Source organism: Rhodnius prolixus, unplaced genomic scaffold (genome assembly GCF_049639745.1).
Source record: "Rhodnius prolixus isolate KJV_2025 unplaced genomic scaffold, Rpr scaffold_9, whole genome shotgun sequence".
NCBI lineage: Eukaryota > Metazoa > Arthropoda > Insecta > Hemiptera > Reduviidae > Rhodnius > Rhodnius prolixus.
Window position 1 is genome coordinate 29,288,475 of NW_027411604.1, and position 25,407 is coordinate 29,313,881.

The window sequence follows — 25,407 nt, forward strand, 5'->3', positions numbered from 1 at the left end:
CCTTTTTCACCTATCAAGTTGATTAATATGGCCGTAGCACGTCCAACTGTTGTTTTAGTCTCCGTGAATCCCGCTGCTTTTAGAAAAATTTCTAGATCACTTCGAAACCGCTTCCAATTTTCCAATAAGTTTCCCTCCAAACTTAGTGGAGCCGGTGGTACAAAACAGTTCATAGCCATCTTCTTCTCTCTCGATGTTTACAAAATTATTTTTATTCTTTTTAATTATAACCAACCGGCAATATTAATTATTATTATTATTATTAATTAATTATTAATATTATAATTAACCGACACTATTAATAATTTTTTTTTTATACCAGTTCCGAATCCGACTGCGCCATGTTATATTATGTTATTATTATTAAGGAATTGGGGTATTCACAGAGAAGGGCAAAGGTGTGTACACTATCAACTCTATTTATTAACTGACAAGTTACATTAGTAATTAGGGTGGGGATATTAGTTCTAAGTACAAACTATAAACATAACAGGCAACATAAAATATATACATATATATCAATTATTTTATAAGATTTTTCTAATTATTTTACTTGATTTTCTGCTTGATGGTGCAAAATCATGCAGTTTTTTTTAAAATGTTGAATTTCGCAAACTATTAATAAATATTTATACAAATATAAATAAATATTAAACTTTTTTAAAGAACGATGATTGGTTATGTATTTTGTTAGTTTTTTTATTTATTTTAATTTCATGGCCATTTGACTTGGAACTCGCACTCTCGACTTAAAACACCATACGACCAACGATCTAATCTTTCACTTAATAACAAACGATTGTTTTACACTTCTATATCAGAAACGGTATTGAACTGTACGGTTCAACGAAACGCTTCAATCTTCACTGAATTCAATCTCTTCAGCCGAAAATTCTGCGCACTATCGTTAACGCTCCATTTTATGTTTCAAATCTAACAGTCCACACAGACTTTGGAATTCCGTTTGTTAGTTCTAGTTGCTCGAACTCGTCATAAAAACTATCATCAGAACCTACACTGTCTCATACCAATCCTCTTGTCAGTCATTGTATCATTTCATCACCTTGCAGACCATCCTCCTGAGCGATCAAAATAGCAGCGGCCCCGTGATTTTCTCTCTTCTGAAGAGAGTAATAAATCCTAGAAACGACTTAGGGAGTGTTATCACCGGGTAACTTCTCCCCTCAGTTAGTGAGTGCATAGTGATGTCAGTTATTGTTATTGTTACTATTAGTGCATCTAGCGCTGGTGTAACTTTCAAAATGAATCAATAAAACATTTTATTGCAGTTATTTAATAACATCATTTTTAATTTCCATTAAGTTGAATGGAGAAAAATGAAAAACGGTGAGAGAGAATTCCTTAAATGGAATAAATAGCCAAAATTGTAATTGTAAAGTCTGTTCATGAGAAAACTTGAGTAGTTCAGGCAACAGTAAGGAAATTATTTAAATAAATACAATATAATTAATAACTTATTTGGTTTTCTATTAATTAGCTGTCTAATCTCGTAAAATGAAGATATTTTATATTGTTACAGCTCTTTTATAAATTTATTTTCAGAATTCTGTAATTTTTTTTTCATTGTGGGTGTATAATTAATAAGTGACAGATGGTTTGTGTTCCATTTGTGGCTGATTGTGATAGTTTCTGAATAGAAGTTTGGGTCTGTTTTCACTGTATATGTGTTAGAATGCCTCTATTATTGTGTTAGTTCAACAAAGTTTATTGAAGATGGTTATGGAAAGGGGGTATGAGGGAGAATGAATAAGAGGGGATGGAGAATGTAGGAAAGAGAGAGAGGAAGTTATAGAGAATATAACAGTATAGAAAAGGATAAATCATTTCTTCACAATTTAGAAGCAGAAAGTTTACTTATATCACTAACATTTATCAATAACGGAGATTGTCTATACATACACAATACTGGAGAATATGTGCGCGTGTGGGGTGAGAATGAAACGATCCGTATAATAAGAGTAAAACTCAACACAGACTCTAACTTCTAAATTGTTATAAACTCAATTGAGCGTGACAGAACAACAAAATACAATACTAAAAACACTGGGAAACAATAAAAATCACAAACTTACATCTAATATATTATATAGATAATATTAATATTGGAAATAAATCTTTAATATACTACTGTATTAAAGTCTACACTCCCCTCTCTCAAGAACTGTATAAATGTTTACAATTAATAATGATTAAAACGACACTTCTATCGACAGAGAAACTTCTATTAATGACCTTTGACCTTTGCATTATAAACTTTTCAAACTATTTACACTGCAAAATGATTTTTATACAAAAATAGAGAAAACAAAATTGTTGAGCGCCACGGTAGCCGAGCGGTTAGAGGCGAGACCTTCAAAGCTAATATGTATTATGGTACTGGGTTCGATTCCCGGTCTTATGCCTTGGATTTTATTTAATGGTTAATAAAAGAAATTTACAGTAAAGTATGTTTGCTAGTCGCCTCCGTCCACGACACCTAGTAAATGGCGGTTGGACGTTAAGCCCCGCCTGAAAAAATTGGCGATTACTTTACTTTACTTTTAGAGCAAACAAAATTGTGTGATTTATTTAGAGAACAACCAACAAATTTAAGGATTCTCAGATAATGGTTGCTCTATACAAAGTTCTGGTGCGTCCTATTTTAGAATATTATTTCTATATAATATTTAGAATATTATTTCTATATAATATTTAGAATATTATTTCTATATAATATTTAGAATATTATTTCTATATAATATTTAGAATATTATTTCTATATAATATTTAGAATATTATTTCTATATAATATTTAGAATATTATTTCTATATAATATTTAGAATATTATTTCTATATAATATTTAGAATATTATTTCTATATAATATTTAGAATATTATTTCTATATAATATTTAGAATATTATAATAATATTATATGGGTCGCCTTACCAGAAAACATACATTATATTACTTCACTGACAGTAAATCAAAGAACGGAAATGAATTTTTATACAAAATCTATAAGCTATGTTAGTGACCATTGATGCTAGGTGAATTCGGGCACAAGATTATTTGTAAGTGTACAAAGTCGGAATACTTGATGCAAGTTGATCAGAACGGAAGTGAACTTAGCATTTAATTTGTTATAGCCAAGAAATGTTGTAACAATATAATCAATGATCTGTTATATGTTATTCATACAATCAGATATTCTATATACATAATGTTGTTAATTTCTATTTTCAAGAAGAATCACGAGGTGAACATCACATTCATACTTCCGTTTACACATTGCTACCAACATTATACAATAGACTCGTAAAAATAAATGGCTAACTGGTCTATCATTTAACTAATTTAGGGTACTTTAAATTCTGTGATAGTATTCTTTTTTTAAACAGTTTAGATGAAGTTGTTGAGAGATGTAGCTTCACTTTGACTATTTATTCATTTTAATATGATATCTCTGTTCTAAAAGATTTTTATGCATTTCTCACGGACTTGAAAGGTTAAATTCTCTTGCAGGTGTTTATGAAAATATGCAATCAAAACCAGACTTCCAAATTTTTTGTTGATATCGTTACGGAAGTATCAGATAGCTTGATAGAGATTTCTATTTTTTGCGATGTTTTCAAAAATTGTTGCTGCATTATTTTTTTAAAATTTAATTAATTTCCCTAACCTACGAGGTCTGTAAATTAAGTAATGAGACTGATTTTTTTAAATTTTTTATTTAACAAGAATTACAATTCTATATTGTCACCTTCAAAATAACTTCCTTCTGAAGCCACACAGCGCTGGAGATGTTTCTTCCACTCCTCATTAGCAGTGCTCGAACTCCGATACTGGAATAGCCTTCAGCTGGTCGGTTACAGCCGTTTGAATGTTTTCCAACTGTCCCAAAATGAGTTCCCTTGAGGTGATTTTTTAACTTCGGGAAGAGAAAAAAAGTCACAAGGACTCAAGTCAGGCGAATAAGGAGGCTGGAGGAGCCACAGGAATGTTTTTACTGGCCAAAAACTCGTTTATTGAAATTGCAAGGTTGGCGAAGTCGAAGATCAAATGCATACTGATTTGTTTTTTCGATATCCATGGAATCGTCCACAAAGACGATTTCTACCTCAAGGTCAAACGGTCAATCAACACTTTTACCGAGAGGTTCTTGAAAAAAAACTCCGAAAAAGGGTCAATTCGTGTGAGACCAAACATCAGGAACAAGTTGGTGTTGCATCACGATAATGCTCCTTGTCACACAGCAATTTCAATAAACCAGAGTTTTTGGCTAGTAAAAACATTCCTGTTGCTCCTCAGCCACCTTATTCGCCTGACTTGAGTCCTTGTGACTTTTTTTCTCTTCCCGAAGTTGAAAAATCACCTCAAGGGAACTCATTCCAGTATCGGAGTTCGAGCACTGCTATGAGGAGGGAAGAAACTTCTCCAGCGCTGTGTGACTTCAGAAGGAAGTTATTTTGAAAGTGACAATATAGAATTGTAATTCTTTTTGAATAAAAAAAATTAAAAAAAATCAGTCTCATTACTTAATTTACAGACCTCGTAAATTTTCATGTGGAATATCCTAAATAGATTTTTGAGCTTTGAAGTTATCTCTTCTCATCCTAACGAGTAGCCCCAAAAAAACACATTTCTGTCCTCATGAATTACTTCTATTGAAAGTTAATATCAGACATCTAACAAGATTATAATGGTTGCTCTTACACCGTAAGGGAAAATAACCACAATAATGAATTCTCTTTATTAAGTAACATCCAGTCCAAAAAAGTATACTTTGTTTACAAACAAATAAATCAAAAAGTTTATTGATTGGTCTTGGCTTTAATTTGTAACGAATCACATGAGAATGGAAATATTGTTGTTGGGGTTTCAGAAGGGGAGGAGAAAAAATTGGTACAAATTATAAGGAAGGCTGTGGCGGGAGGGGTACTGAGAAGGAAGTGGGAAGAAGTGTAGAGGGTAGAAAGAAGGCGTGTCGCTTTGGCCGTAGATCATTGGAGTTGTCAATACAGCTCAGTTCAGAGCTCAGTGTGTGTACATTCACCACCCATTGAGAGCTCAACTGAAAGCTCAACTATCCTCTATATACACACGCACAACGCAAAACATACAAGGCTGATGACACGGATTTATATTCAAACAGACAACAAATTATTATTTACCAAACAACACACATTAAATTTCATAACCATAAAAATCCTTTACAGAGTGAAGTTATGACCAATAGACTTCTTCCAGTCAGATACCTCTAGTGTAAACATTGGATGGTTTAGGTTATTTACCTACTTTAACACATATAACCTCCCTTAAATGTGTTTAGATGAAAGAAATGACCATTATTTATTTTATTTTTTCTTTTGGAACAGTGTTTATCATCTGACCACGTCATCATTTGGTGAAATCTTGTTGGTCCGATAGTTATTTTTGACGTACTCTTTTAGGTGACCATTGTGGTTTGTGCTTGCGTCATTTATGACCCCCCCCCAAAAAAACCTATTGAATCTAATTCATAGTTTAACGTTTCAATGCTGAAACTACGAGGTTCTAACAAAAGTTTGTCCATCTTTTACCTTAGAATTCAAAAATGATTTGACTCATTCTCCTATTAAACTTTATTTCTGCAGATAAAAACCATCATATCCTACTAGTTGTATTCTATTTGACTCAACAATTCCATGCTCAAGAAGAAGAATGAATACAAAAAGTTATTAATGGAAGCAATGAATTCCAAAAATTCCATTCATCTCCTCCGTAATTTTATAACAGTACAAAAACCAAAAAAAATCTATAAATTTTACAATAGTGCTGCACGAGAAACGAGACAAATCTCGGTCTCGGTCTCGGTCTCGGTACAAAATTATAAAATTGTGTTCTTTATTAATAAATAATCATTACGGGTATTGAATTAATTATTATAAGATACGATTTTATTATATATGTTTAATATTACTACATCTATTTGACTTCGAATTACATAAGTAAAGTAAGCAAAGTAAAGTAATCGCCTATTTTTTCAGGCGGGGCTTAACGTCCAACCACCATTTACTAGGTGTCGTGGACGGAGGCGACTAGCAAACATACTTTACTGTAAATTTCTTTTATTAACCATTAAATAAAATCCAAGGCCTAAGACCGGGAATCGAACCCCGTACCACAATACACATTAGCTTCGCAGGTCTCGCACCGCTCGGCTACCGTGGCGGCCCCCTTCGAATTACCTAATTTTTACATAAATTCACTAAATTTCACTATTCATATCATTCATTCATTCAATTTCATAAATTTCACTATTAATAATCTAATACTTTGAACTTTGATATTATTTAAATTATATTTTAGAATTAATGAATTTGAAAAAAAAAGACTATCTATGCACCTAAAAAATATTGCCACAAATTTTCGTTTTTAAGATACACTTTGCCCAAGCATTGATACATAAAAGAGCTTTTACTGAGTCAAAAGTTAGAGAAGATCTTCTATTAGTCATTATCATCGCAGCTTGCGAAAATAATCTTTCCGATGGCACTGAAGTTGCACAGATACTAAAAATATCTTTCGCCATTCTAGACAAATTTTTGAAGGAATTCTCAAGTGTTTTCCACCATTCTAAAATGTCAACGTCTACTGGTGCTTGGTCTAATTTGGTATAATTAATTATTTCTGTCTTCCATGCTTCGGTGATATTTGCTGATTTTTGAGCAAATGGTGCAAAAATATTGATGCAGTCGTCGTCGTCGTCAAAAGGTGAATCACCAGATTCTTTATCTTCACCAACAGCCATAACTAATGGAGCGGGAAGTTTGTTGGGACAAACAGAATTAAAGATCCAAGATTGAGATTTGGGCTTGTAAACTTTTGAGAGATCGAAGCTCAAAAAAAAAAAAAATTCAAATTTTAGATTATCGAGATCGTATCTCGGAGATATATGCGGGCGAAGCTTCCCGTTAAAAGTTAAAAGAACCTCAGTTCATTGTTCATTGGTGACCGATACATGAAATGCACAAGGAAGGGAGAGAATATTGCTTATTTCAGCCATTACTTTGCTCAGCTTTTGATCTAGGGACTAGGTCATCTATGGCAGCTGTGGAGCATATTTTACTAAACATTAATTTGATATAAAACGTTGCACAGCCCTGAAGATGAGCTAGTCCTTCTAATAAGTCCTAATAATGACTGAAATTGGCATTATTTTTTCATCCTAAAAGTATCTCTTTTTCAATTGGTCAAAAAATTGGATTATCCTAAGTCAAATCTGATTATAGACGATTTAACTTTGCAAGCTAATAGAGTATAAACAACGTAGTTTCAATTCACGCACAATATCGATTTCTTCCTGGAATAGATACATTTGCCTTGATCTAATCCACTGCTTTGTTACTGTTCTGATTTCCGAAATAAATCTAATTTAATCCATTCAGATTTTAAAGAAATGTTTTTGCAGACTTCAAGTCGCCCCTAGAAGTTTGTCCAAAAGAGAATTACCTCACTAGGTAATCTAGATTAATTTTCTTTTGCTTTTTAAACATTTTAATTTTACTGGTAAGCGAGAAGCTGGCCTGTTGACCAAACTCATAACTTCGAGCATTGGGATTTTTGACAAGTTTTGCTTCATTTTGGAGCAGTTACCATTAGCTTCAAGGTAGCGAAGACTCTACGAGTCACATTCTACGACGCGTAGAGCTTACCTTCGAAGTATTCTAACCCCCGTTACAACTCGAAAAAATGTTTCGATTAAAAAAACCAAATTAACCTTACTAAACTATTAGCTATAATATCAAACATGTCTACCTGAATTGTCTTTTTGATGTTTTCTTTCTACACTCGGAGAATGAATGGAGGTTAAAATTTGGAACTTGAGATTTCTGAGAAAAACAATCCCTGGAAACAGGAAATACGTTTTATTAATGTTTAGTGTGAATAATTTAAAAAAAAACACAAAAATGATCGGATGAAAAAATAACCGCCAGTTTCAGTCATTATAAACTTTATGCCGAGCTTTCGACCCTCGGGACTAGGTCATCTTCAGGGCTGTGGAACATATTTACAGTGTGGTAACAATAATTATATTAAAATGAATATGTATAATGTTATTTACCTAATTGACAATGTACTATTTTACATCATTAAAGGGTTGGTGTATCTTCTGTCTTGACAGTTCATGGACTGAATGTGATCGGTCTGTGTGTGATATGTGTTTGGTTGTAAGGAAGTCAGTGCCCTAAGTCGAAAGCTCGGCATAATAAAAATATATCATGGACTGGCAGTTATTTTTTTCATCCTATTGAAACTATGAATCAGTCACCAAAAATAATGAACAGTAACTTAAAAATAATATTCAATTTATCTTGAAATCTACGTAAATCGAAGAACTTTTGTGGCCAATCGTCCACCGGATATAGTAGTCACTGGATTACCTGTTTCCGCTTTAAGTGAATTTGATTTTTTCAAAAAGACTTTCAAAAACCAGGTAGAAGATATTTGGGTTTGCTGGTAATGAATTTACGTAACCTTTTTTCTAGTTAAGTAGTTTTCTGAATTTCACGAAACCAGTTTTTAAATTTGAAAAACTACTTAAACGTAACTAAAAACATTTACTTGAACTGCGTTATAATACTTAGCAGAGGATATTGAGAGTCTCTGCTGGAGAAAATTACAATAATTTAGATCAAATTGGAAATTTTATTAAGTATTTTAGTTGAATTAAAATTGAAGAATGTAAAACTAATTGAAAATTTACCTTTTATTGAAACAAAATGTAGAAATTACTTTAATTCCCCCAAAAAATACTTTTTAAAAAACCACAGCCAGTCAATAAGCATTTCCTCACCGGATCTAAGCACATTAATAATAAGAATCCATGGCTACAGAGGAAGTGCCAAGTTATTAATAAAATAATCATCAAGTTTACTTAAGAAACTTTGCGCAAGCGTGCATTTTGATGGAATAATCAAGAGAAAAAGAGGGTGACAATTAAGTAATAATTGATATCAAAGGGTGCCGGCCATAAACAATCATCTCCTAAACACTAAAGAAAGTATTGATTTCCCTTCTCATAAATTGTTAAGTTTTCATGACCGCAATATTACGGGACGATTCTAGACTAGATTAGTTCTGGGTTAGGTTTTCAAAGTTATTAAACTGGGTTTTGTTTCAAAACCTTAAACATGTTAATAGTTCGTATAATGGTTTCATTTCTATTTCGAATAAATTTTTGTTGCTCTCATGAACTCACGATAAGCTAATAAAGTTCGTCTTGTTGCAGAACAACAATCAGGAATTGGAGTATCAGGAATTATTAAAACGGAGATATGCTTATTTAATCCTTTGAGAAAGAAGGGGTGCACTTCTTGGAGTGCTATACGAGATCTTCAGTCGCTACGATGGTCAGGACGGTAAATAGCACCGAGCGTACTAGGCGGTGCTGACAATCTTAGGGTAGCTGTAGTTGAAGACAAGTTTGCAGTTAAAGGGTTGGGATGAACTGAGAGTTTCTGATGAAAATTTTTATATCGGATATTGGCAAGTTCGGAGATGAGTGGAATTTGGAGATCTGAATGTATTGTGTGGTTGCTAACATAGAATGGAGCGTCTACTATGCGGCGGAGTATTTTGGATCGGAGTGTTTGCAGTCTATTGATGTTTTGGATTTTTTAGCTATTCCGTAAAGTTCGAGTCCGTAAGTCCATATTGGTGTGAGAAGAGCTGTATAGAGTCGTCGTTTGTTCTGCAGTGAGAGTTTTGAGCGTTTGTCGAGTAGTCTGGCTAGAAGTTTGTATCGTTCGTTTAGTTCGGTACGTTTAAGTCTCGTATGGGGGTTCCAGGTAAGTCTCTTGTCTAGGTACATTCCAAGGTACCGCACATGGTCGGCTGGTGGGATAGGTGTATGGTGTAAGAAGACAGGTGGTGAGTTTGTCGTTTGAGTGTGAAGACTATGTATTTAGACTTAGTTGGGTTAATTTTTATTCACCAGTTTTCTAACCAAGGTTCTATTGAGTGGCAGTATTAAGGTTAGAAGGTAAGTCGGCAGTGTAGATTGTGTAAAGTAGAGGAGCTAAGACACTTCCCTGTGGCACACCAGCAAGGACAGGATAGATGGAAGAGTGAGTAGTGCCTTGGAGAACTTGAAAGAATCTGTCAGAGAGATAATAGCTGAGTTTGAGATAATAAGTGATAGGAAAGATGCGTTTGAGTTTCAATAGTACACCTTCGTGCCAGACTCGGTCGAAGGCTTGCGATACATCGAGGAATACTCCAGCGCAGTATTGTTTTCGCTCGAGTGAAGTAGCGATGGTGTCTACAGCACGATGGGCCTGCTGGAACGTCGAGTGGCAGTTTCTGAATCCAAACTGATGGTCCGGTATAATTTCGAGAGATTCTATAATTTCGTGGAGGCGTGGTAACAGAAGTCTCTCGAATATTTTGCTCAAGAGAGGCAGTAGGCTTATCGGTCGATAAGAAGAAGGTAGTTGGGTTGGTTTGTTGGGCTTAGGTATCATTCGAACTGTAGAAAATGTCCAGAGTATAGGGTAGTAAGTAGTTCTGAAAATAGAGTTGTAAATGGTAGTGAGGAAGACTATTGCTTTTTTGGGTAGTTGGAGAGAAGTATTATTTAAATTTAATAAATTAAACTTTCAAGCATTGAAGTTAAAATTAAATTGTTCATAAGGATGGTACGAATTGAATTATGGATTTCAATTAGCCTAATTTTTACTTTAATATGGATTCTTTTCTAATTTAAAAACATTTTATGTTCTAAAAATCTTCTCTTTTTTATTTAGACCATTTATAATTAAGTTTTGATCGAGTCCCAATCACCAGAAATTACAAAAACCTCCAACTTAGCTCAAATAACTTTCATTTTTGTCCGGCGCTTTCAAAAAAGTTTCCTATTTTCAGTACCAATAGAATTATGAAAAGATTAGAGGATTTGTCCATCCAAATAAATGCTATGTTCAAGATGATGAACTACAGCTGCAGTTTTGCGAAAACATCTATCAGAGAATAATTTAATAGAAAAAGTAAACCAATAGATTCAATACTGATTGCTATTAGACTATTATATTATTACTTCATAAAAAACGCGTCGCTAACATTGAACAAAAAAGAAGCGCTTCCATCCACATGAACTGGTAGAATAGAGTAAGAATTTACCGGAAGTAAGACGTAGAAGAAGGAATACTTTAAAAGTTACTGACAATCATTCTATCGAATGATGAAGTTTTTATTGATGGCGAAGGATTGGAGATTCAAGACTGGCTATTGCAGATTAGTAGGATTCAGATTGACGATATACGTTCTTCTATGAGCAGGATATGTTTATACAGTTCGTCACTCTTTTGGTGAAGAGGTCAGGTGACGACTGTTAGCCAGCGGAAACGGGTGCAGCAAAGTGACCCCCTTTCTAATCCTTCTATTTCTTTCAGCTTTCCTTATAAGAAATATAGTTAACTTTGTTTTGGGAGGCTTTAGTTAGAATGTTTCAAGTAATGACGTCACCTAGAAAAGCCTAAATGGAAAAACAATAGTCGAATAATGAAGAAGTTCGTCCAATAAATTTTTCACTGAATATTATTATTGAATTATTTAAATGTAGGAATACTAAAATATTTACGTCACACTGCCGACGTAAGCAACAGAAGAATAGTTCCACATACTTATTAATAAAAACACATATTAATGAACACCACTATTTAATTCAATAAATAAGATTAAATTAAGGACCACCACTAGTTCACAATTAATAATTTTTGGGAAATAAATATTTAATAATGTAAAGTCAAAAAATAATAATGTCTACTAAATTTAATAATAAATTTTATAATATAAAAATACACTGCCACACAAATAGTTTTTAATATTAATTTATGAAGTTATTAAGAGCGCCTGATGTACATTAGCGTGATATAAAATTAAATTAATACTCTTTTTTTTGCTTAAACGTATATCTTTGTAATTAATGAAATATTATTATTATCTTTCCCAGTTGTATATTCTAAATATTAAATAATTACCTAACTGACATTATTTAAATTAAGAAAATTAAATTTAAAATATAAAGCAAGACAAGACAGAAAATATTTAAGATTTAGTATTTTTGTTATGATTTCTCCTCTCTCTTACAGGCACTCATTCGCTCTCTCTTAGTTGTTCAAACATATGATTACAAATTTCTGGTTGAAGAAAAAATAAAAAAAAAAAATGCGTTTAGAAAAATTGGCACGACGCCAAAACGATATCCTAAGAGTTTTTACTTGGCACTATTACATTTGATAAATAAGGCCTCAGGAAACAGTTTGGTTCTGTAAGCCATTATGTTTTCTTCATTTTATTTTAATAATATTAAATAATATGCAGTTATTCTCACATAGTTAACTTAATTTACGAGTGACACTTGTAAAATATGTATACATATACATTTTTTACATTATATAATATAATTATTGTATAATTCTTTTTATATACTCTTACTTGTAATAGTAAAAGGAAGTATTGTAACCAAGCGGATATTGGATTTTTGACTTCCACCGGAAACGCCGGTTTTTGTTCTGAAAAAGTGCTTTTTACAAAGCCCGTGCGCATGTGTCTCGTCGGTATGACTCATAAAATCTTAAAAAAGTTCAAATTTTGTTATTTAAATCGGTGATAACCATGTGCAGGGACCGGATTTTGATAAAAAGAGGCCCTAGGCCAGTGGTGGGCAAACTTTTTTAATGGGGGGCCACAAAGTTTAAGAAATTCTAGAGGAAGGCCAGAATTATAGAAAAAAAATGCATTTTGTGTTAAAGCTTTTAATCATAATATTATAAAAATATTACAGCATTACACACTTGTGTAACTACGCGGCTAGTTTAGCTTCACCTATAGGTTATGCATCTATTATTCTACTAAGTAGAATCTACTTTATATTTCTCGGCCGTCAAAACGTAATTATAGCGGGCCATATACTATCCATGTCGATGGACCCTCGGCGGGCCGGATTAAATACTTTCGCGGGCCGGAGTTGGCCCGCGGGCCGTACTTTGCCCATCACTGCCCTAGGCTATTCCACTTATGAGGCCCTTTCACCTCCCATTTTTAAGTTAGTAAATTACATGAGAGATAATAAAATACATCACTACTGTGATATACAGGGTGAACCAGTAAGTATTGTCCATAGGCCTACTGTGTGTAGTACGTCTAAAGTGGAGTTCAATGACGTATTGGCCAACTTCATATTTTCCACTGTTCTTGAGTGACGTTACTTATATTTTTTTTTTTTTTCTAAAATCATTACTTTTTTTTCCAATATAAATGTTATTACTCAGAAAGTTTTAGTCCGAATTCGATTCTGATGACACGGTTAGAAAGACAGATAAATGTTTCTAAAAATTGACACCATTTTGAAGTATAAGTTATTCTCCAAACAGCCTCAATCTTCCTCCGGATGCTGGAAAAATAAAAGTAATAGAAATTTTTAAGAAAACTCATTAGGCCCTTACGTGATCATTATCAGATCTAGGTGCTGGCACTTTTTATTAAAGTTTCCTTGTTTAATGGGCTTTCTAACGGTATATCATTTTCCAGGATTCCTTTTATCTTCGTATGAGTAATTACGTTTGTTTTACAAGAAAACGTGTTCACGAGCACTGAAGAGTGTTAGTTTATCAAGTTGTTTAATTCATTGAAAACTCTTTTAGATGGACCAGTAGTCAATTTTTAAAGTAGATTGCCTTAAAATAAGGAATTCAAAGGTTACAAATTGCACTTTAAACATTTACTTCAGATCTCACTGAAATATTTGAGAAAATGTTAGGAAATATTTTAAACAAGTGCTATTTTTATAATCGGAGGTATACTGGTTCACCCTGTATATCAATAGGTTAACTGTTAATATAATATAATATGTTATGTATTTAGAATAGTGTAATTTTAATTTTGCTAACAATTTGAATGTAGGCCCCTCTTGATCTTGAGGTCCTAGGCTGAAGCCTAGTTAGCCTATAGGAAAATTCGGCCCTGACCATGTGTAAGGTAATAAAAAGCTTTCGAACAAAATTATCCAACCAAAAGCGCCAGATTAGCTTTTTCTAAAAACTTGGTCATGATTACTTTATACGAAAACAAATTGATAAATATAAAATAAAGAATAATGCGAACACGTGTGTATAACACATGACAGACATGTTTAATCATGCAGTACTTTCCTCTTAACGCGAACATATTGAACTTGTAACTTTTTAAAAAGATAAAAATTCTTTTTCACACATTTGTCCAAAGTTATGGCCAATGATTAGAACTAAAACTAGAACATTTACTAGTAAAAAATTACACTTATTTCTTTAATTTTAATGTATTCCCATATTTTCGGGGATTCTTGTTATACAACCTAATTGACTACTATAACAGAACTACAGATTCAATTCAACCTTAATGGCCTAACAAAATTAGAACTGAAAGAGATAGTTATTAGTCAGCTGATTAATGGAAACAGTTTTTAGAAGATTAAACCGGATGTAGTATATCCTAATAATAGAGACATTCTACAAAAGATCAACGACTTCTGGTCTGAAAATAATTTTTTTTTTATATTAACTTAAATTACGTTCTTATTGACTGCAAAGCTACCTAGCCGCGAAATTATCAACTATTGTTTAAATAAAAATAAGAATAAAAACTTCCAAAAGGTTATCTTGTGAACTTGAAGGAGCGTAAGGTTATTGGGCAGAAAGAAGAGAATGCGGTACTGTTCATCTAATCTCTTTCGTTAGTAAATTAATTTCGGAGAATTATTAGATGAAGGAGGCATTGTTAGATTCTCTTTAAATAGGCCATTTCAGTGCACAATTCAAACAATTGTCCCGGTGAGAATGAAAGGTGGCGTGTCCATTTTTTATTGAAATCAAGGTAACGACGGCTTTGTATTCTACAACAACTGTTTTGTTTAGAGTGACAATGCAGTAAGTTCTTAGTGCACTAATTGGCCATCAGGAGAAGCACAAAGTTTTAGTACTTAATCAAAAGCTCATACTGTTGAGAATGTCAGTGGCGTAAGTCCACCAGATTGTTTGTTTCTTTATGACTGTTTTCTTGGTGAAGTTTATTGTCGTGTGGTGTTAATTAGTAAATTGTTATATGGTTTTAGTTAACTAAAAATTTAAAATAAGCCTCAGTATTGGTGTTATTAGTTAAATTTTAATTTATATATATTTTTTTTTTACTTTATTTACTTTCACAACTGCAATATATTTCTGCAATACGTGAAGTTGATACAAAAAACATAATAATAGATAAGTACATGAATAGCATGAGGGGAGAATCCACTCATTCCCAAAGAAAACTCCCAAAGAGGAGTTCACTATTGTGCACTGGCACTTACTTCATTTAGAAGATCGTGTGGCCACCTGCGCTTCAACCGTCTTGGAGAATATTTCCAGGCAATGCAGTAAGTTGGGATACTAGTGGATTAGGATTTGAGGTGATTGATGTGTGGAATTTAATATAACGGGATCTTACAGCTTTTGAAACATAAGGAACAAGGAAATCTCGGTGCAAGGTAGAGTTAGGGACATAGTAAGGAGCATTTGTGATTCGACAGAGTTTTTGACTGGAAGGAATGGATTCTGTAGATACTGGAAGCAAGGAACATTCCGTAAGTCCAAGCAGGTTTCAGTATCATAGTGTAGATAAGTCATTTATTCTGTAGTGAGAGTTTAAGATCGCTTGTCAAGAAGTCTAGAGAGAAGTTTGAATCGTCTGTTCAGTTTATTGGGAGAGAGAGATGACTGTTGATTGAAGAGAATTGGTAGGATTAGTTGGGATCAGTTTGTGTTGAAGACAGTAAAATTATCCATTTTAATTAAATAAATTTCTTACTGATTTTCTGTACCGTCTTCCTGTACTACACCACTACTAGGGCACCATAAATATCTTGACAATCGCCTCATAATTACAGAAGATATTAAAAAACTAAATAAAAATCGACATTGTATACTTTTGGTAACTGTATAACAAACAACTGCCACCATTAAAGTAATTTGGTCGCATTACTTTTTTACTAATGTTTAAGAATTTATTCACTGTTGTAGACCAATAATAATTTTATTTATTTAATTAACAAATTCAGAACCGTAATGTTATTATTAAAACACAGAATCAAAAGATCATTGATTTTATAAAATTTTAAAAATCTAAATATTAATTTAGATTATGATTTGTTTTTCCCAGATTTTTTGCAAAAACTAGATTGTAATGATTATAAAAATAAAACTATAAGAAGATCTAACTAAAAAAAACAGTTAAAATGTTATTTGTAGATCATTTTAGATTAATATCAATCCAAACAAATTATTCTCTTTTCAGTCACCATTGAATCTTCTTCGACAGTTCACAGTTCATAGAAGAGAACGAAGTTTGGTAATCGCTTAACAGTTTGAGTGTTGGCTACTCGAGCGAAGAGAGAAGGCTAAACATTCTTATCTAATATTCAATATTAATTATTAATATTGATCCGAGTAGGCTTATTTACAATTGTATTGATTTCTTTACAAAGAGAAGTTTCTGGCTCCCTCAAATATTGTTATTATTATTTAATATAATATTATGTATAAATTTTAATTGAAAGCATTTACGGTTATCAGAAAATAATTTAAGATAATGAATTTTCTAGTTAAAAACAAATTTAATAGTTGGTTGAAAATGTATAATGGATTAATGGAGGCAGATAAAATGAATATGTTAATTTTTTGTGTGGTCGATTATTAGTTTGAAAGTGTTTTCGAAAGGAAGCACGCGCTTTTTCAGGCAGGAAACGCAAATGAGAAGCAGGAGAAGCTAAATGTATCCTGGTATACGAAGAGAGGAGAAGGGAGGCGGCGAAGCACATCAATGGGCAAAGAGGCGTGGCCAAAATGCATTAGCCACCAAATTACTAAGTAATTAATCAATACTCTAATTCAGTAGATGAAGTAGCGCCTGGCGACCAACGGTGGTGGGTGGTTGGAGACTCATTACGGCGACATGTAATTGTGGGGCGGAGCTAAACAACCGCCGCCCGGACTATGCAGGGAGGGCAACTGAAACTGGCCAATCGTCTTGCTTTGCTTGCCATCTCCACCACTGCTACGATGTTTAGAGTATCATAACGTTGCCCAGCCTACTCGCCAACCTCTCCAGCTGGTTCTTCCTCAACCAAGTAGCCACTCAGTCTAACGTTCCGTAACACGTGGTGCACGAGTAGTACGTCCTGTTTTTTTAGGGCTTTCCATAGTAAACATTGAAGGAAAAACATTTTGTAGTGTTGCTATCTGTTATCACTGTATCTTGGTGAAATTGTTGTTTTCCTAATTTACTGGCCAACAGAGAGAGATTAAGAAGCGCTCAACTTTAGGACATTTGCTTCCCGTGAAGGTTAGTTTGCGATATATTTTATTAGAATTAATTATTTTCTCTTCAAAAACTGGGTCAATTTAATGTTCTTTTGTATTCAATATCTTCATTTACATTTTGAATTCTGATTTATTAGGAATTGCTCTTTTAGATCTTATTTCTCAAAGCATTTAGTGTTTGCCCTTAATTACTTTTCACCTATTTCCACCTCTAATATCATACTACAAATACTGATTAGAACCGTGCTGAGATAATTATAGATAAACAGTGTTTCTGAAAAAATTGGATTCCAAAAACTTAGAATAGAAATCATCCAAATCAAAACTGATCTAAACACATAATTTCAAACATTAAGTCAAATTAAAGTGGAACAAGTCTTCAAGTTTAATTTAAGTGAAATCAGTTTAACTTATATTGAGTTATATTTAAATTGATTTGATTACCTGAAGAATTATTTTATATATTGATTGAACATTCTTAATAAATCACTTTTACCATTATCACCATAATAAAAGTGGTGCTTTAATTTAAAACGCTCAAAAATATCTTTTTTGTACTTAACTAAAAATGATAAATTGCATTAGGCGCCACGGTAGCCGAGCGGTTAAGAGGCGAGACCTGCAAAGCTAATATGCATTGTGGTACTGGGTTCGATTCCCGGTCTTGGGCCATGGATTTTATTTAATGGTTAATAAAAGAAATTTACAGAAAAGTACGTATGTTTGCTAGTCGCCTCCGTCCACGACACCTAATTGGTAGTTGGACGTACATATGAGGCATAAGGAGCCTTCCGATGGAAGAAGAATGCTCCTGAACTTATAGAGGTCACTGTTATCCCTTTTAATAAGATTGATTGATTTGGCGAAAAATTACTCATTTCAAAATCCAACCCCAGAACTGCTCCTCTTGAACTTAGTCTTTTAAAAAACCCGCCTGAAGAAATAGGCAATTACTTTACTTTACTGATAAATTGCATTTCTATTGTTGCATTTGCATTTCTTTTAAACTGCAACATGCTCTTCAGAAACCATAAATCGGTGAATATATTTTTTTTAATGATTTTTTTTTTGTTTTTTGTTAAGACCGTCAACATTGTCATCCGTAACATTTTTCCTACACTGCCGGTTCCTTGACAGTGTTCTCTTGTTACAGATAACACTGATCATCAACGGAAAGTAAGAGCTGTACGATGCTCTCATAAAATCTTGGGTTTTATAGATAAACTTAAAACATGAGATCTCCTGCGTGGAAGACCGCACTGTTTTTCGTGCAGTTAGTGCACTACTAACCACAGCGGTAATCCCGACCCTTGATAAATTTGTAGGGTTATATGTTATTACATTTGTAATCAATCAAGTTTTGGTAGTTAGTTGAACAATGGAAATTCAAAGAAGTATTTATTATGATGTGGACAAGACATCCAATAAGTAAAGTAATCGCCTATTTTTTCAGGCAGGGCTTAACGTCCAACTACCAATTAGGTGTCATGGACGGAGGCGACTAGCAAACATATTTTACTGTAAATTTCTTTTATCAACCATTGAATAAAATCCAAGGCCTAAGACCGGGAATCGAACCCAGTACTACAATACATATTAGCTTCGCAGGTCTCGCCTCTAACCGCTCGGCTACCGTGGCGCCCAAGACATCCAATATTGGCAGACACAAAAATGTAGTAATTGTTCCCTTTAGGAAGTGACGATGCGAATGATTTTTTTTTAGTCGCCGCACCGAGGAAAGAAAGTGAAGAACATTATTAAGAATTGGTTAATGAAAGCAAGAACGTTTCTATTGAAGAGAACAATGTTTAAACTGGGATTGGATCATTGGGATTTGATGAATCGAATCTCAAAAATAAAACTAGAGATATGGTGTTCAGTCATGGGGCATAAGGAGCCTTCCGATGGAAGAAGAAGGCTCCCGAACTTATAGAGGTCACTGTTATCCCTTTTAATAAGATTGATTGATTGATTTGGCGAAAAGTTACTCATTTCAAAATCCAACCCCAGAACTGCTCCTCTTGAACTTAGTCTTTTAAAAATCATCTCAACTTCAACGCCTCTTAAATAAAAGCGCCACAAAAGATGTGAGGCTTTTGAGGTTTGACTCGCTAGAGTATAAGTATTGTTGATCTAGGTTAATCTGGTCTTTACCTCGGGTTTATCCTTGAAAAAATCTGACTCATACGACTCTGTCTATCCGTTGTAAATCAATAGTTGAATCAAGTATGAATTATCTTCAATATTATGTTCCATGAAATAAATGTAGTAGGCGCCACGGTAGCCGAGCGGTTAGAGGCGATAGCCCGCAAAGCTAAAATGTATTGTTGGTCAGTGGATTCGATTCCCCCTGGTCTAGGCCTTTGATTTTATTTAATATTTAATATGAGAACTTTGTAGTAAAGTATGTGTGTCAATTGCTTACGTCCACGGCACTTAATTTAGGTATTTGAACGTTACATCCTGCTTGAAAAAATTAAGCATTACTATACTTTTATAGGGTTCTAGAGGGGTGCAAATGGTTCCTTCCTGGTTGTTAGAAAAAATAATCAATGTTATTGCACTGCAGTATAATAGTCTAGAACAAGATTATTTGACGCTTGATTAGTGAATTAAGCAAGTGTAATGCCAAGACGGAAACAGAAGTGAAGATGAAATCTCTACACAGAACTGACTAATCCACCTCTGACGATCAATAAAAACCCAAAGAACCGGTCAGAGAGACAACAAACTGGGTGCTATAAGGGATAGAATCGAACGATATCTACTAATTTCATTTTCCAGGCGCCACGGTAGCCGAACGGTTAGAGGCGAGACCAGCAAAGCTAATATGCATTGTGGTACTGGGTTCGATTCCCCGGTCTTTAGGCCTTGGATTTTATTTAATGGTTAATAAAAAGAAATTTACAGTAAAGTTTGTTTGCTAGTCGCCTCCGTCCGCGACACCTAATTTAGTAGTTGGACGTTAAGCCCCGCCTGAAAAAATAGGCGATTATTTTACTAATTTCATTTTCCCATTTTCAAAAACATCCAGCACTAATTTAGGTAGATTAATGGTACATACAGATGTTTAAGAAAATGGATGTAGCAGTTATTATTTGGAAATTATAAATCTCATGAATCCATTGCGTTAAGTTGTAATTTCGTTTAAACCAAATCTAAACTGAAACTTTGAACATTTTGAATATTTGTAATGCTTACAATTCTTTAACAATTCGAAGGTGGTAATATTGCGAAGAATTATCAAAACGCATTTTGAACATTTTGAATATTTGTAATGCTTACAATTCTTTAACAATTCGAAGGTGGTAATATTGCGAAGAATTATCAAAACGCATTTTGAACATTTTGAATATTTGTAATGCTTACAATTCTTTAACAATTCGAAGGTGGTAATATTGCGAAGAATTATCAAAACGCATTTTAGCGGAAAATTTAACAAATCAGAAACCCGAGCGACCCTCTAAAACAAAAAACTAAAAAAAAATGCCAAGGGAAAAGTTTCCAATATAGTGACGCATTTAAATGCTATAGAAAAATGCTTCAAGGCATTTTTCCAAAAATGGACAAATTCTAAACAAAACTTTGGCATTATAAAGCGATAAATTCATTTAAACGGAATACTTAATTAGAGCTTTCTGAAAATTTTTTGTTTTTGAGACATTCACTAATACGTAAGCTCAAAAAAAAAAAAACTGATTCCAAATTATGCCGAACATCAATTAAAACTATTTTTATTGCCATTGGGTAACATTGATAATCAAATGTAGTTACACAGTGTTATCTTCTCAATCAGCTTGGAAAGCAAGCGGATAAAGATATAATTTAAAAGAGACCACCAATAACAATGGTTTGGAAATAAAAGCCCAAAATTAAAAAGTAAAATTTACTATAAAACTACCAATGTACACTCAAATACCAATTAATGCAGAGTTTTGAGGTATGGATGATAAAACCCACTTTTCTAACTCTGCTTAACCTCTCCCCCTTCACGGTATTCTACACCCCCATTTTAAATACCAGATAATGCATCCCTCAATCCTTAGTTTATTAAATGTTATTAATCGTAAAAGCTATTAATCTGTAATATTACAACTACCAGAATGTTGTCTGTATCTTAAAATTAATCTCAAAAGAATCAAAAATCTATGTTTATTCAATTCCTAATCTAAATGTGTGTATGTACTGATAGATCTGATCAGAAATTAATATTCCTGTTCTTTAAGCCTAAGCAACCTGATGCTCTCAACTCTCTTTAGAACAGTATTTGTATTCATATCAACCAATGTTTTATTAGGGTGTTTTACAATCAAGGGGTACCTTGATTTTTGAAGCAGTCTACCATTCCATCGTGGTTACTATAACATTGATCTGATAATTGACAATTATTTAATACAGAATTTTGCACTGGAATAATGAGTTGCGCATTTCAAGAACGTTAAAACTGTCCAGTAGGATAGTTGTATACGAGTCGATCCTCAAAAACTGCACGAAAAAGGATACCGTTGAAAAACACTCGACGTCGACAATTTTTGTTTTGCATTTATTAAAGATAAGATTCCCAAATTTTATAAAAATATAGGGCAAATACAAGTTTTTTTCCAAGCACAGATTTTACAGATTTCGTTAAATATGATGCTAAAAAAAAGGGTCGTGTGAGTGTGCCCGTTAGATTTTCCTAAAATAGTTCCGTTAGAATGTATTGTGTAAAATAAGCCAACTACTATTTGGTAAAAATACTAGTTTACAAGAAAACCCAACTACATAGGTAGTGGTAAGAGAAAGTCGTGTGAGTGTGCCCGTTAGATTTTCCTAAAATAGTTCCATTAGAATGTATTGTGTAAAATAAACCAACTACTATTTGGTAAAAATACAAGTTTACTAGAAAACCCAACTACATAGGTAGTGGTAAGAGAAAGTCGTGTGAGTGTGCCCGTTAGATTTTCCTAAAATAGTTCTATTAGAATGTATTGTGTAAAATAAACCAACTACTATTTGGTAAAAATACAAGTTTACTAGAAAACCCAACTACATAGGTAGTGGTAAGAGAAAGTCGTGTGAGTGTGCCCGTTAGATTTTCCTAAAATAGTTCTATTAGAATGTATTGTGTAAAATAAACCAACTACTATTTGGTAAAAATACAAGTTTACTAGAAAACCCAACTACATAGGTAGTGGTAAGAGAAAGTCGTGTGAGTGTGCCCGTTAGATTTTCCTAAAATAGTTCTATTAGAATGTATTGTGTAAAATAAACCAACTACTATTTGGTAAAAATACAAGTTTACTAGAAAACCCAACTACATAGGTAGTGGTAAGAGAAAGTCGTGTGAGTGTGCCCGTTAGATTTTCCTAAAATAGTTCTATTAGAATGTATTGTGTAAAATAAGCCAACTACCATTTAGTAAAAATACCAATTTAAAAGAAAATCTAACCACAAACGTAACACTTAAAAAAGTCGTGTGAGTGTGCATATTAAATGTTAAATATTAAATTGGAAATAAAATTAAATAATATTCTTGGTCAGCTGAGCCGAAAATAGCCGACAGTAACCGATCGCATTCGGCTAGTTAGAGAAAAGAGAAGAGAAGTGATGTTAAAAAGTCGCGGCTAAGGCAGGTTGGGTTACAGATCCAGTAATTCCTAGAATTCTCTACTTTTTCCAGCTAATTTGAGGTTCTCTAACCCAACGTGCCTTGATAGCATAGGTTTGGACTGAATTTACTGCTCTGCACTTAGTTTATCGACTATATCTCGGGAACGGATGATCGCACAGAGTTCAAATTTGATATTTCGTTCAAGTGACATCACAGGAAGCGACAGTTAATTTTTGGTCAAAATAGCTCCACCGGACGTACCACTTTACTGAATAGATTTTTCACTTTTTTAACTTTTCTTCAAAAACCGCTGCTTGGATTTGCTTCAAACTTGGTATAATTAAAGCTCACAAATAGTTTTCAACTTTTATAAGAAACATTTTTCTGCATTACTTCGATTAAGGGCACTTTTGGGGGAGGGGGCTGGTGGGGGCAGTCTGGTAAAATGACAGTTTGCTGTAATATATGGAGTTACTCCCATATATTAATTAATTAAACATTAATTAGAATTAAATTTGAAACGGAAATTCTACATTTAAAGAAAATAGTTATACCGGAAAGACCATTTCCCAAGTTTTCCTGTAAGTTACTATTATTTAATTTAAAATTGGTATACTTATAGTGTGCGCCAACTGTTCCATAGCTTTTGTTATAAATAAAATCAAATCTGAGATAGATTTAAAACTAGCAGAACTAATATTTTCATATAATTTTAATTTTATGCCCGGTTTATATTTTTAACAAGAATACTTTTAATTTTATTGACTGTTACTCTCAGATATTAATGTGTTTACAGAACAATATGACCAGATAACAATGAACTACAATAATCTAAATAAATAAAATAATATAAAACAAAAATCTTTATTGTTTGATTGTTATATTTATAAGGTTTTGTTTTCTTTAACTTTGACATTTTACGAAATATATAACCATTTCTGTTTTATTAAAATTTACAATGATAAATAGAATTCTAACTTTATAGTAAAATGACTTAATTAGATTTGTATAAATTGAAGATAAAGTTCTGACGTTCTGATTGTAATTGATTTTCTACCGGATGTATACATGTGTAGAGTTCGTTTCCTCTGAATACGAAAATAATCGTTTTATTGAATATTATTTCCTCTCCTCAATCTCTCATCTTGTTTAACCTCTTTCAAACTTAAGAATTGCTAAATTGAATTCCATTAGTTGTGAATGCATTTCCGGCTTTTTGGGAAAAACATTTTAGGCTTCCTTACGTAAATATTTAGAACGAATGTAATTAAAAAATTAGTTTATGGGAAAAAAGTTTTACCTGTTGCTAAAATTCAAGACTTTTATAGATACATAAATTATAAATAAAACATTGAAGTTAGGAAAAATTTCATGGAATTGCACTACCAGCTTCGGCTAATACTTTTACCAATTACGGACGGTTTTTAACCGGATGGTGGACTCAAGAAGGCAGTGGCTTTTACGAAGTTAAAAGGATTGTTGTGTTCATTGAACAGTTAACGAGTGAATAAATCAGCAGCACATCTAAAGGAGTCCCTTTAATGAATAAGTCCATAATTAAAAAGTTATTTATAAGCATTAAGATGAGAGAGGGCACCTTATTTCCTTGTACATTTGTTCCAAGGTAAAAATCAAATTAACAGATAAATATAATTCAATAGAAATTAAGGAAGTCAATACAAAATAGATGCTATTAATAGTTAAAAGAAAACATTAATATACAATTTGTAAAATATAAACATTTAAATGTAATAGCAATATTTATGGCTAACAAAACAGACGTACAGATACTTAGAAAACGTCGGGACAGTTGTGACATACGTTATCAATATTCAGTAGGCCGCGGACCTACTTGGAATCTTTAACTACATCACTTGAATATATATTTTATTGTGGGGCATTAATTATAAATAACAATAGGCTAATAAAGTTAACTGCTTAGAACCTTAAAAAAAAGAGGTGGGGGAGATAAAACATTTCTCACATAATTCAGAAAAAATAAAATGTATATAAAATGTTATTGTGTGTGCATCTGAGTTTTTGTAATAAAAGAGATCTTAATCAGTAAAATAAGAATTTCTGTCTTTTTCAACTGATTTGCGTCATTACTTGTAACCAGAACAGTGTGAACAGTTCTTTTATTACAATTTAAATTGAGTTAAATTTCCTTGAAAGGGAGATTTACTTATTCATGTTAAATTAAACATTTCACCCTAAATTAACTGTTGAATAAAAGGCGAGGTCACGGTTTCCCCGTGAATTAAATCATTTATTTCTAAGATGAATTTCTAAACCAATTTTATGGGCTCAACATTCGGCTGAACCATTTTTATTAACCTATTTTTTACAAATAGGTTAACCTAATTGCTCAAATATTTTATTTTAGTGCAACTTAATGTCACAGAAAATCTGTACATTGTTTGGACCCGCCATTATAGA

General features: G+C 32.9%; 1 protein-coding gene and 1 long non-coding RNA gene across 3 annotated transcripts in view; one reads left to right on the forward strand and one right to left on the reverse strand.

Moving 5' to 3' along the window:
• LOC141454638 (uncharacterized) overlaps window positions 1–25,407 on the reverse strand; it is a 115,034-nt gene that overhangs the window by 43,960 nt on the left and 45,667 nt on the right. For both annotated transcript variants that reach the window (XR_012458855.1, XR_012458854.1), the window contains exon 4: window positions 7,801–7,890. This is a non-coding gene — a long non-coding RNA (uncharacterized lncRNA). The remainder of the gene's footprint in view (window positions 1–7,800; window positions 7,891–25,407) is intronic.
• The window catches only part of unpg (homeobox protein unplugged), a 47,125-nt gene continuing 38,863 nt past the window's right edge, over window positions 17,146–25,407 (forward strand). Inside the window, exon 1 of the mRNA XM_074129087.1 lies at window positions 17,146–17,397. The gene's annotated coding sequence lies outside the window, so the exon portion shown is untranslated. The remainder of the gene's footprint in view (window positions 17,398–25,407) is intronic.